Genomic DNA, 13,614 nt, shown 5'->3' with positions numbered 1-13,614 from the left:
CAAACAGTGCCCACTTGTGGTCAGGCTTGGAAACTGCACCGTAGCCATTGGTCCCACCAAGCCCAGCAACTAGTAGTCTCTTACCTCTCCAGTCTGCCTATTTCAGAAGGCAGTGCAGTAGGAATCACACAGTCTATAACCTGTTCAGATTGCCCTTTTCCACTTAGAAAAGGCTTTACCTCAAGCTGCCTGGTACAGGTTTGTAATCCCAGCTACTTCGGAAGCCAAAGGGCAAAGACCTCATGTTCAAACCTGGTATCAGGCTCCAGACTAACACTCTGTCTCAACAGACTAAAATGTGTTGGGGATCTAGCCATCTGGCCTGGTGCAGAATACTTCCATCATTCTAGAAAGTTCTTTTGGGAAGCATTGAACTACATCCTAAATTTAACCCTTTTTTAATTTAAAAATTATGGGTATAAACATTTTGCCTGTGTAACATGTATGGCTGGTGTCCGCTGAGGCCAGAAAAGTGTATCAGATCCCCCGGGACTGGAGTTACAGATGGTTGTGAACAGATATGTGGGTGCTGGGAACTGAATCCAGACTCCTCTGGAAGAATAGCCAGTGCTCCTAATAGGGGAGCCATTTCTCCAGCTCAGACTTAGTCTTTTTCCTCCCCAAGTTAAAAAAAAAGGGGGGGGGGGAGTTGGTAAGATAATTTAGCCCTTGCTGCAAAGCTTGACCTGATACCACAAAGTTGTCCTCTGATCTCCATGTGTGCCCTGACTCCTGTGAGCCCCATTTCCCACCCCTCCCGCCCTCCCAGCGATAAATAAAAATATTGTAAAAAAAGACCTCTGGGCTCTGTCCTCAGCACTGCAAACATAAAAAGTCAAATGTAAGCAAAAAGCAAACCCGAAGGGCTCCCTGGTCTTCTGCCCAGTCCATAGAATCTGTTCTTGTCTCTGAGCGGATCCCAGGGTTTGTCGGGTGGTCTAAGTGTTTTATGCAAGCTACCAGTCCCTACTCTCCTTCTCCAGTAGCCTGATACACATCTGCCCACACCAGACCTAATTCTGTCCTCCCCCGACCCTCGGTCCCCCCACCCCCATCCTCTCCTCCCCGCGGCCAGTATGGGCTTAGAGGATTGTCCCATTTGTTAAATGGGACCAGACAGTGAGAACCAGCTGTGGGGAGAGCTAGGGGCTTTGCAGGCCACTGGAGGGCAGCAGAGACTCCAGATCCGCAAGGAGCCGGTTTGGTGAACCAGAGCCACTTTCTGGGGTGGGGTGGGGTGGGGTGGAGTATTACTGCACAAAGGGACATATAAACTCACTGAGGCCGGAGCTGCAAACACAGGGCATCTGCAACAGGTCTTCTGTGTATATATGATAGCTACCAGCTTTTAGTATTTTTTTTTAAAGATTTATGTGTATGAGTACATTGTAACTGTCTTCGACACGCCAGAAGAGGGCATCGGATCCCCATGACAGATGGTTGTGAGCCACCACATGGTTGTCGTTGGTAGGAAATGAACTCAGGACCTCTGGAAGAGCAGTCAGTGCTCTTAACTGCTGAGCCGTCTCTCCAGTCCAAGAATCTATTTTCAATAAAAGGAAAAAATAAAAATTCTGCCAGTGCACAGATATGTAGGGAGCCGTATTGGATTTGGGCCTGGCCGTTTTGTGACTGCATGGCTCAAAGTGTCTAGGTGACTCTGGGCTGTTGGGCCACAGATATTCACCCCTAAGATGACTGCCATAAAGTCTTGAGATTGTTGGACAAAAGCCTCTCCCATGAATTTACGGCACAGGAAGATAACATTCAAGGGATGCCTCAGCTCGAGCAGATACTAGTAATCTCCTGAGTCAACACCCAGTGTCTCCACCACCTGACCTCATCGTCTACCACCTGACCTCTTTGCCTCCAGCTATCACTGCTTATACCCTCATCTCCCTCTCCTTTGTGTTTCACCAAGGTCACTCCCCCTATCTGAAAGCCTTAAAAGCTGTAATGTTCACCCCAATAAACGAGACCTTGACAACAGAACTTTTGCTTGGTCTCCTTCTTCTCTTCACCCCCATTTGGCCCACAGGTAGAAAGCCTCTTCGGGACCCTGAATAACTGGGTCCCCGCTGGCGGGGACACAGATACATGGAGGCAAGACACCCATACACATAAAATTATAAATATTTTTGTTGTTAAATATTTTTATTTTTAATATTTATTTATTTATTTATTTAATTTATTTATAGGCAGAGTCTTAACTATGTAGCTCTGGCTGTCCTGGAACTATGTAAACCAACCGGCTGGCCTCAAACTCAGAGATCCGCCTGCCTCTGTCTCTAGATTGAATCTCTTGGGACTCAAGGTGTGTGCCACAATGATCAACAATTTGTGTTCATAAGATAAAATACTAGAAAGTATAAATCAAGATGCTGGCAGCTGGGCCTAGCTGGTTACACACGTGAGTAACCTCGGCACCTCGGAGGCCAAGGCGGGAGAATAGGGAGACTCTATGCAGTATCCGCTGGAAAGGCTGTCTGGAGACTGCAGTTGGTCGCTTAGCAGAGAGACGTGTATACCCTAAGTTGGAATCTCAGCACAACACGGCGGCGGAGGAAAACCTGTCTGCTCAAAACCCAGCTGCTACTTCAAAGAGGGCAAGGAGTGGTTTACTCTGAGCCAAAATTAAGCGGCAAGACCTGGGACTGTCTGGGACTGAGGTACAGGAAGAGTCCAAGGCTTGGAGGAGTCAGGCGCGTATAGTGAAATCCTGAAAACCAGAGGCGGAAGTGGAAGAATCCCAAGTTCAAGGTCACACCAAACCAAAACAGACTGCTCAGAAGGACACAATATACCCTGGAGGCAGTTACCGGAAGTTACATTTCTGAGGCCGTTGAGCAGATTAAGTGTGACAACCTTTTGCTTTAGCTCTGAGATGCCCATGGAAAGTGTAGCTTTGCAACTGGTAGATATACTCTAGAACGTTTAGGCCAGATGGAATGGTCCATCGTGATATCCCCCCCTCACTCTCTCACTCTTTCCCTCTCTCTCTCTCCCTCCTCCCCTCCCTCCCTCTTTCTCTTCCTTTCTTTTCTTTCCTTTCTTTCTTTCTTCTTCTTCTTTTTTTTTTTGGAGACACGGTTTTTCTGTGTAACCTTGGCTGTCCTGGAACTCGCTCTGTAGAGCAGGCGGGCCTCACACTCACAGCTGGGATTAAAGGTGTGCCGCTGGCCACACCTTCGAAACCCTTGAGGCAGAGATGGGGGCATCTATATCAGCCAGGTGTAGTAGTTCACAGCACTCAGGGAGACCAGCCTGGGTTATGTTACAGTGAGTTCAAGCAAGCTCGGACAGTGAAGCTCTGTATTAGAAAACCAAAATATGGGGTTGGGGATTTAGCTCAGTGGTAGAGCGCTTGCCTAGGAAGCGCAGGGCCCTGGGTTCGGCCCCCAGCTCCGAAAAAAAGAAAAAAAGAAAAGAAAAGAAAAACAAAATATAGGGCTGGAGATGGCTCAGTGGTTAAGAGAACTGACTGCTCTTCCAGAGGTCCTGAGCTCAATTCTGAGCAACCACATGGTGGCTCACAACCATCTGTAATGGGAACTGATGCCCTCTTCTGGTGTGTCTGAAGTCAGCTACAGTATATATGTATATGTGTGTATATACATAACGTGTGTGTGTGTGTGTGTGTGTGTGTGTGTGTGTGTCTTAAAAAAAGAAAAAACTTGTAGAAAAAACATTTTGGATTTAAAAAAAAAAACCACCCTCAAGCACAAATCTTTACCTGAATGGTTATGTTTTGTTTTGTTTTGAGGTTTGAGGCAGGGTCTAGTTCTTTAACTATAGACAGTCTTCTTTGTTATGTAGCCCTGGAAACTAAAGATCCTACTGCCTGCCTCCTGGAGAGCTAGGATTAAAAGTGTATGCCACTACACTCAATTGTGCCTAGAAAGTTTAAAAATTAAAAAAAATAAACAACTTTAAACTGAGCATGGTGGCACATGCCTTTAATCTCAGCTCTGGGAATAGAGGCAGTCAGATCTCTATAAATTCAAGGTCACCTGGTTTATATAGCTTCCACACTAGCCAGGAACACATAATGAGACCCATCTTAAAAACCATAAGCAAAGTGAACGTGATTGTTGAGGGGAGGGTGGTAATGGGGGGAGGGTGGGGAGGGGAAGCACATATAGAAGGGGAGGGGCTAGGGGGATGTTGGCCCAGAAATCGGGAAGGGGAATAACAATCGAAGTGTTAATAAGAAATACTCAAGTTAATAAAGATAAAAAAAAAAGATTTTAAAAGGAACTCACAGAAAAAAAACCCAAAAACCAAAAACCGAAACCAAAAACAAACAAACAAACAAAAAACCATAAGCAAGCCCAGGCCTAATGGCGAGCGCCTTTAATCCCAGCATGCAAATGGCTGAGGCAGGTGTATCTCTGTTCAAGGCCATCCTTGTCTGCATATCAAGTTCCAGGACAACCAGACCTATGTAGAGAGACCCTGTCTCAAACAGACAGACAAAAAGCTGTGGCACGTGCCTTTAATCCCAGCACCTGGAGGCAGGGGCAGGGGCAGGGGCAGGGGCAGGGGCAGGGGCAGGGGCAGGGGCAGGGGCAGGGGCAGGGGCAGGGGCAGGGGCAGGGGCAGGGGCAGGGGCAGAGGCAGGCAGGTGGATCTCTGAGTTCCAGGACAGTCAGGGCTACATAGAGTAACCCTGAGTTGAAAAATAAAAAACAAAAAACAAAGCCCATAAATAAATAAAACAAATAAATGAATAAAGCAAGAACAAGCAAATTATGGTGGTACATGCCTCTGTTCCCAGCATTTAGGACACAGAATTTTAGTGAGTTTGAGACTACATGAGACCTTTGTTGTTGTTTTGCTTTTTTGTTTTTGAAGTAGTCTTGGCTGGCCTGGAACTTACTGAGATCTGCCTCCTATATATACACTCTGTCTTATTTGTATGTCTATATATTTGTGTGTGTGTGTGTGTGCACATGCACACGCAAAGGCCAGAGTAGGATATTGGTGTCTTTCTCTGTTCTCAACCTTCTGAGACAGAGTTCTTCACTGAAGCAACCATTTTGGCTAGGCTGGCTGGCCAGCCTCCTTCTGCTCCCCTCCTTAGTACTAGGGTTACAGGCGCACACCACTATCCCCACATTTTAAATGGATCTTATGGATTCAAACTTAGGTCTCAGTGCTTGCAGGGCAAGCCCTCATACTTGGAACAACCTTCCTAGTCCCCATTGTCTTTAAACAAAAACAAATGGGCTCTTCATCAAACACCTGGCAGAGTATATAGCCCCGTAATTCTCAACCTTCCCAATTCTGCGATTCTCTAATACAGTTCCTCATGCTGTGGTGAACCCCAAACCATAAAATTATTTCCTTGCTACCTCATAACTGAAATTTTGCTACTGTTGAAAATCATGATGGAAATATCTGATATGCAGAATGTCTGATCTGCGACCCCAAAGAGGTCACAACCCAGGGGTTGAAAACTGGTGTAGATGTTCTGCAGCCCTTCCTTCCTTCCTTCCTTCCTTCCTTCCTTCCTTCCTTCCTTCCTTCCTTCCTTCCTTCCTTCCTTTGTTGTTCCCTCTCCCACAATCCCTGTCCCCGTCCCCCCTCCCCTTTCCTCTGACAGGGTATGGTCCCCTGGGTATCACCCACCCTGTCTCACTGAGGCCAGACAAGGCCGCCCTTTTGGGGACCGGATTCCAGTTAGGCAGCAGCTTCGGGGACAGACTCTGCTCAGGTTGCTGGGGACCCATGTGGAGACTGAGCTGTCCTCGCGCTACATACGCTGCAGCACTTTGAGAGCAATTGCATCAGGCAGAGTGGAGGGCAGAGGAGAGCCTGAGCCCACCTACTGTTCACAGCTCCTTAAAGAGGCTGGGAAGACTGGAGAGGAGGACGTGACTCCTGAATGGCTGTCACACCATCTGTTGCTGTGTCCCCAGGCCCCCTTCAGTTCTGTGACCTGGCTGAGATTTTGCACTGGCTTGGCAGGGTTCTAAGAGGATTGAGCTAGGTGATGAGTGAGGCTGGGTCAAGGCCAAGGAAATGTGGTATCTGGACATCCTGCCAGAGGCTAATGAGGAAAGGGGGTTGGAGGATGGATGGCTCTATGAAGCCAAGTTTGGGGTTGCCAGCCTGTAATCCCAGCACAATGGAGGCTGAGGTAGGTAATTGCCTTGAATTCAGATGTAGCCCGAGTGGCTTGGCAGGCTCCTTACCTCCATGTTTTAGACTAAGGTAACTTTTAAAAATTGTCATTTTACTGTTCTCTGCAGGCATCCCCCAACGCTCCCCTTTTACTCAGTGAGCACTTCAGCAGGCTACAGGGGACTAAGGACCAAAGAACTCCCAGGTAGTAGTGGTGGTGAGCATCCTTAGCCAGAAGATGGGAGAATGAGTCACGATTTACCACAATTAGTTCTTGACGCCTGGGAGAGCTGTAGAGCTAGGAGGCCGGCGTCTCTGTCAGAGTCTTGTTTGGCAGTGACCTTGCTTCGAAGGCCTTGCTGTATATCCCTCAGCCTGAGGTAGTTGATGTTGATAAAGCCAGTGGCATCAGTGGAGTCATTATCACCCAGGCTCGTTCCTGATTTCCAGCTCTTCATTGTACAGAGAGTAGGACTCTTGGCTGCCCCTGGCCTTTGAAGACAGCCTCCTTTCCGCCCACTTTGGTTCTTGGCAATGCAGTGGCAGACAAATACCCAGAGAGCTGTGTACAACTGCGGATTTGAGGCCTAGGTCCTGCTTCATTTCTCACACTGGCCGGTCCATGGCAAAGGCCTCTATGTCTAAAGGAGATGGTTAAAGGACGGTCCCTGCTGGGGTCTTTTAGTTATACTGGGATTTCATCCCAGTGAAGCAGTTCTCCATGATGTCAACTCGTGCTTGCTTGTAACTGGGTTCAGGTACATGAAGGGCTTTAATGATGTGGTTACCTTCCCAGAGACTCCTTTTTTAAATTCTATTTTAAGGCTCTCTGGGCTGTTTGAAGCTTTGGAAGGATCCTAGGTACTTTGTTCTTGGGGTTCTCATCCATTCTTTAGGGGCACGTGGGTATGACGGGGATGATTCCATGTTGCTTTGAATATATCATTGTGGCCCTGAACTGGGTGGTAAAACTTCGGCATCCCCCAGGGGCAATGGCCAGAGTGGGAGTGGGGCAGTGAGTGGCAGGTGAGCTCAAAGCAGATCTGATTGTTCCCTTTTCCTGTCTCATGAGAAACATATTTGACTCCCTCAAGCCGGATAGCTCCCACCAGTTTGTGGGCTACACAGGGCATGGTGAGAGAGGTAAGGACTGTCTACTAATCCTGCATGGTGGTTTTACACCGTGGGAGTATGGAATCCCAGTACTGGGGTGCTGGAGGCAGGATCGAGAAGTTCAGGTCATCTAGCTGTATGAGAACCATTCTAAAAAAAGAAAAAACAATCGGGGATGGGGTTGGCACCTGAGGGATAGCTCAGCAGCTGCGTATGTATACATGTACCACCAGAGGACTCAAGTTCAGTTCCCAGAACCTTTAGCAGGCGACACACAGTAGACCACACAAAAGAGTGTAACTTCAGCTCCAGGGATGCAGCCTTCTGAAGATATCTACATGTGCACACACACACACCCAACACACACACAAAGAAAGACACCCTTGAAGTCTCCCCAAACTTTCATATCAGTATTCATACAGGAGAGTCAGGGGAAATCGCTAAGTTCCAGGCTAGCCTGGTCTATACAGAGACCTGTCTCAACACCACACTCAACAAAAAAGACACACACGTTTCCTACACCTCAGGTTTCTCCCTTTGTCCTCTAAGTCTCCACAACAATTGTATGGTTTCCCCCACTCCCACCCCACCCCATCTTCCCTAGCAGGAGACCCTTAGTAAGCAGCCTTGTCACATTGTATCTGCCCCCACCCTCTCCACAGCCTGTCATAGGTTCTTCTAAATCCCCACTAATGCGTCCTGTTTTGCTGAGGCCATGTGGCTTAAGAGGATTGAGTATTTGCTAAAACAGACGAGGCTGATAACAGAACAAACCAGCTGTAGAGACTAAAGAATAGTCACTAGGGATAACAGAGGGAGACACACAGAGAGGGCTCCGGGGCCCCAACAGTGCTACAAAGAGAACCCAACAACTCAAAAATAGACAAACCAGAGATATTGACTAAAAGGAGAAAACTGTAGGATATCTTCTGACCTCCAGAAAGCTGCTGTGGCATGTGCGCTCTCTCACAAATATAGAACTACCATAGGGCCCAGTTTACCCTGTATGCTATTCAGAAGGGACTGTGTGTGTATGTTCCATGTGAAGGCATCCGTTCATCTGAGTGGTTGCAAGCCACCATGTAGGTGCTGGGATTTGAACCTGAGTACTCTGGAAGAGCAGCTAGGGCTCTTAACCATTGAGCCACGCCCAACCCTTGTACCATTTTTTTTTTTAAAAAGATTTATGTATGAGTACACTGCAACTGTCTTCAGACACACCAGCAGAGGGCATCAGATTTCATTACAGACGGTTGTGAGCCACCATGTAGTTTCTGGGAATTGAACTCAGGACATTTGGTAGAGCAGTCAGAGCTCTTAACTGCTGAGCCATCTCTCCAGCCCCTGTAACATTCTTTTATTAAATATCGATGCCTGCACCGATGACAGGGCACCGAGAATCGGGCGAAAGCCTGCATTAAAGAACGAACACACACACACACACACACACACACACACACACACACACACACACACACACACACACACACGTTATTCGTGTTACGCAAGGAAGGGGCTCCTGTAGCTTTATTCACCGAATATATACCCCAAGTTGACCAGGTGGAAAAAGTCTGGGAAGCACAGTGGGAAACCCCGGCTCGGCTCGAGACTTAGGTAACAAAAGACCGCCTACATGCCCTGAATTTACTAGGGAGAAATCCAGGAAGACCAACCCCAATCTCAAAAACAAAATACTGGGCAGACAAAAGACAGGAACAAATTGACCATTGCCCAGGTGTGTCGGTACCGGGCCGGCCTGCTCCTTTGTTAGGAACAAAAGGCCTCCACGTGCATCAGCAGGGCTCAAACCCTGCAAGAGACCGAGAAGGGTCTGACAAGGGGGGTGAGACACTGCAGGGGACCCAGGAGGCTCTGACAAATGTATTTCAAATGTTATTCCCTTTTCCGATTTCCCCTCGGGAAAGCCCCTATTCCATCCTTCCTCCTCCTACTTCTGTGAGAAGCTCCCCCACCCACCCCATCCTGGCATTTCTCTACACTGGGGAATCCAGCCTTCCCAGGACCAAGGGCCTCTCCTCTCATTGATGTCCTCCGCTACATATGCAGCTGGAGCCATGGAGCCTTCCATGTGTACCCATCGGTTGATGGTTTATTCCCTGGGAGTTCTGGGAGTCTGGTTGGTTGGTATTGTTCTTCCTATTGAGTTGTAAACCTTCAGCTCCTCAGTCCTTTCTCTAACTCCATTAAGGAAGCTGTGCACAGTCCAATGGTTGACTTCGAGCATCTGCCTCTGTATTTGTCAGGCAAAGTCTCTCAGGAGACAGCTATATGAGGCTCCTGTTAGCATACACTTCTTGGCATCTGCAATAGTATCTGGGTTTGGTGTCTGTGTATGGGATTTCACCTCACACCAGTCAGAATAAGATCAAAAACTCAGGTGACAGCAGATGCTGGAGAGGATATGGAAAAAGAGAACACTCCTCCATTGTTGGTGGGACTGCAAGCTGGTACAACCACTCTGGAAATCAGTCTGGAGGTTCCTCAGAAAACTGGACATAGTACTACCTGAGGACTCAGCTATACCACTCCTGGGCATATACCCAAATGATGCGCCAACATATAACAAAGACACATGCTCCACTATGTTTATAGCAGCCTTATTCATTTAAAACTGTTGCTTTGAACTTTAAAGATTTATTTCATGTATGTGGGCACTCTGTCTTCAGACACACCAGGAGAGGGCATCGGATCTCATTACAGATGGTTGTGAACCACCATGTGGTTGCTGGGACTTGAACTCAGGATCTCTGGAAGAGCAGTCAGGCCTCTTAACCACTGAGCCATCTCTCCAGCCCAGCAACCTTATTTATAATTGCCAGAAGCTGGAAAGAACCCAGATGGATACAGAAAATGTGGTACATTTACACAAAGGAGTACTACTCAGCTGTTAAAAACAATGACTTCATGAAATTCTTAGGCAAATGGATGGTACTAGAAAATATCCTGAGAGGTAACCCAATCACAAAAGAACACACACAGTAAGTATGCTCTCACTGAAAAATGGATATTAGTCCAAAAGCTCAAATATCCAAGCTCAATACAATTCACAGACCACATGAATCTCAAGAAGACTAACTAGTGTGGATGCTTCAGTCCTTATTAGAAGGGGGAACAAAATACTCAAAGAAGGAAATATGGAGACAAAGTGTGGAGCAGAGACTGAAGCAAAGGCCATCCAGAGACTGCCCCACCTAGGGATTCACCCTGCACCATTCTTACCTCTTTTCAGTTCCTTCCTCACTGTTTGGTTTCCACGCATTCTTCCACATATATGCACTTATAATAATTAGAAGCTTTACTCTACCTAACAGTACAAAACACCCAGACGTTTACGAAAAAGGAAAAAAAAAAGAAGATCAGAGCACAAAAAAGATACTGGACTCCATGCAATCTGAAATTTGATTAGGGGAAAGAGAAAAGGGGAGTCTGTGCAGGGGACAGGGCAGAATTCTAGAGTCTGGGTCACTCTAAAGTATGTGTGGAAATGCCATAGGGAAACTTTCATTTGTTTGGTTTTTGAAGAGGCAGGATTTCTCCCTATAACTGCACTGGCTGACCTGGAACTCAAAACCTGTAGGTCAGGCTGTCCTTGGACTCAGAGTCACCTGCCTCCTCCTCCTGGATACTGGGATTAAAGGCAGGCAACACCTTGTTTCTGTATGCTATCCTCAGGCTTCCAGTGTTTTAGGGCATCCAGGGTAACCATCCACAAGGGTGTGAAACCAGAAACCAAAATATGTCTAACCTCAAGATACACATCCCCATTCTGAGTCTATCCTAGGATATTAAAAACTGCTTCCTGGGCTATGGAATAAGATCTAATTTTCTCTTTTTAAAGCAGTCATGGGGCTGGGGATTTAGCTCAGTGGTAGAGCGCTTACCTAGGAAGCGCAAAGGCCTGGGTTCGGTCCCCAGCTCCGAAAAAAAAAAAAAAAAAGAACCAAAAAAAAAAGCAGTCATTTTAGTTTCTATGAATGCAAACTTTATTATTAATGAATGTACCTTTCATAGACACAAGACACAAATCCCAAGCAATAGATCCCTACACCCCAACAAGGAAGTTGAAAGGTCAGAAACCCTATAACGTGTCATCTCTGCTTTGGTACCCAGAAGAGAGCTTGAGATTCCTCAAGGCTTCCAAAGCTTCGGGGAGTCCAGGGTCATTTTGAGGGGACTCCTTGGGGTCCTGCCTGATGGACCTTTTTTGTGAACAGCGGCAACAGCACATTTTGAAATTCTTCCGGGTCGTAGATATAGTCTGTCTCTTGCGAATCACCCTCATGGAGAACCAGCACTGGAGACACAAAGAGAACATGAAGACAGATATCAAAATGGGACCTTGGTCCAGGTTGTGATCATAGGCTCGGGAAAGGAGTGGAAAGACCATTAAAGACAAGGCCAGTAACCTAGGGATTCTGAGGTTGCCTACTTAAGGCTTTTGTTTTGTAATTTAGGGCAGGGGTTGGGGGTTGTCTGGGCAGGTGCTCAGGTCTGGAACTCCCAAGGTTACATACAATCAGGGTTGCTTGTTTTGGACACAGGGTCCATGGACCCAGGCCACCCTTCATTGGCTGCAGATCCCAGGATAATCTTGATCTCCTGAAACAACTATCTCCATTTCAAATGCTCCTGGGGTTTTTTGTTTGTTTTGAAACAAAATAGGGTTTCTCTGTGTACCCCTGGCTGTCCTGGAACTTGGAATCCGTAGACCAGGCCTGATTGGTCTCAAATATCAACTTGCTTTTTTCACTGTGCTACCGCCACTTTCATTTTTCTTTTTCTTTTAGAAACAGTAGCCCAGCCTACCTCCCAATTACATTATATAGGCCAGGAGGTGACAACCTTGACTTCCTTATGTGCAACTTTCCATCTCTTTGCTGACCTGTAACTTGCTATATAGAGCAGGCTGTTCTCAACTTCCAGAGATCTGTCTGCCTCTAATAAGAAAGATGTGGGTCACCACAGTAGTTTAAGCCCTCTTGATGATATTGGGTGCACAGGGATGGGGGTCACCCAAGGAGCCTCCAGCTCCATGCAGCAAGTCTCTGGGACTGGAGAAAGAGTGCAACCCATCTTGTTTGGGAAGAGAAATCTCACCATGATCGCTTCCCGTGCCTGATGGATTGCATCATCCAAGGCCTCAAAAGTCTCCTCAGGGTCCTTTTGTAGCTCCTTTAACTGCCTCGAGATGTACGAAGATATATTAACCGTGTGAACTGAGGAGGAAAAAAAATAGTTGAGAGCAACTCTTCCTCTCCTCCCAGGTAACTGTGTTAGACCGCGAGTCTCTAAAGAGCATGCCTGTCACACTCACTTCAACTGCATTCAAAGGACCCATGTGAAATTAGAAACCAAACCATACCCTACACACACACACACACACACACACACACACACACACACACACACACACGAGCATTTTTTTTTTTTTTAAATTAGGTGGATGATGGCTCAAAGCCTAAAACCTTGATCACAAGGGTGGGGAATGGTCTTTTGAAGCTTTCCCTTCAGGGTCTCACTTCCTCACTTGAGGCTCTCAGAGCCCTCAGTGGAACCCAAACACTGAAGGGGCCTGTGGAAGATCCGTCCATTCTTTAGCCCAGGCACTGACCAACAGAGGGTAAGCCTCTGTAGCCACTGCTGTAATTGAGAGAGGAGGCTGGGGAGTTTGTAATCAATGCGGTGCTATTTCAAAAATTACAAGTTGTTGTGGTGTTGTACCTAGATCTTGTACTCTCAGCGCTCCTGTGCGAGGCCAGGAGTTATGGGAGTTCAAAAAAATCACAAAAAAGAAAAACCAGACATAGTAATTTGGTTAAACTCACCCACCACACAGGTACTGGGCTGTCACCCAAGGCTACATTCCTACACTCCTCTTTACCCCTTAGCTGACTGCCTATAACCCCATCCTTGTTGAGATCAAATCACTACATTCAAGTGCCCATCCACGTTTCTGTCCTTAATCAAACTCTACTGCCCAGGTTCCTTTACAAGAGGCTGGTCCTCTTTTGAAAGACCCAGACCAGATATGCAAAGTCCCAGGAAGTCATCCCTGCCCATCATTCAGCACCTAAACATTTTCCTGAAGCCCAAACTCACCAACACTTGGCGTTGTCTTCGTCTTTGTCTCAGTTACTTCCATAACTGCAGGACACTTAAGTTCTGTTCTTCAGTTTGAGACTCTACTCGGGGATTTTAGTTTAAATCCCACTTCCATGCTGGGCCCACCCATTTAGGCCCCTCCTACCCACAGCACCTCCTACTCATTTGCTTTCTGCCACTGCCCTCTGAACCCTGCAGGCTTTGCCTCCCAGGGTTCCAAGGTCTTTATTGAATAGCTACTTTGAGCTGGGA

At 47.0% G+C, this 13,614-nt stretch overlaps 1 long non-coding RNA gene and 1 pseudogene across 1 annotated transcript; both read right to left on the bottom strand.

Annotated features, from left to right (window-relative positions):
- Positions 1-6,549: 6,549 nt before the first annotated feature.
- Ass1-ps1 (argininosuccinate synthase 1, pseudogene 1) lies at positions 6,550-10,519 on the bottom strand (annotated as a pseudogene).
- A 706-nt stretch (positions 10,520-11,225) lies between these two features.
- Positions 11,226-12,477, bottom strand: LOC134484887 (uncharacterized). The gene is made up of 2 exons (XR_010062687.1): positions 12,358-12,477; positions 11,226-11,554 (listed from the first exon to the last, which is right to left on the bottom strand). It is a non-coding gene; the product is annotated as an uncharacterized LOC134484887 (long non-coding RNA).
- Between the last annotated feature and the right edge of the window lie 1,137 nt (positions 12,478-13,614).

The sequence above is a fragment of the Rattus norvegicus genome, chromosome 1, assembly GCF_036323735.1.
Source record: "Rattus norvegicus strain BN/NHsdMcwi chromosome 1, GRCr8, whole genome shotgun sequence".
In the NCBI taxonomy this organism is placed as follows: Eukaryota; Metazoa; Chordata; class Mammalia; order Rodentia; family Muridae; genus Rattus; species Rattus norvegicus.
Note: the sequence above shows the minus strand (reverse complement) of the source record. Positions and strands in the feature narration are given on the sequence as shown.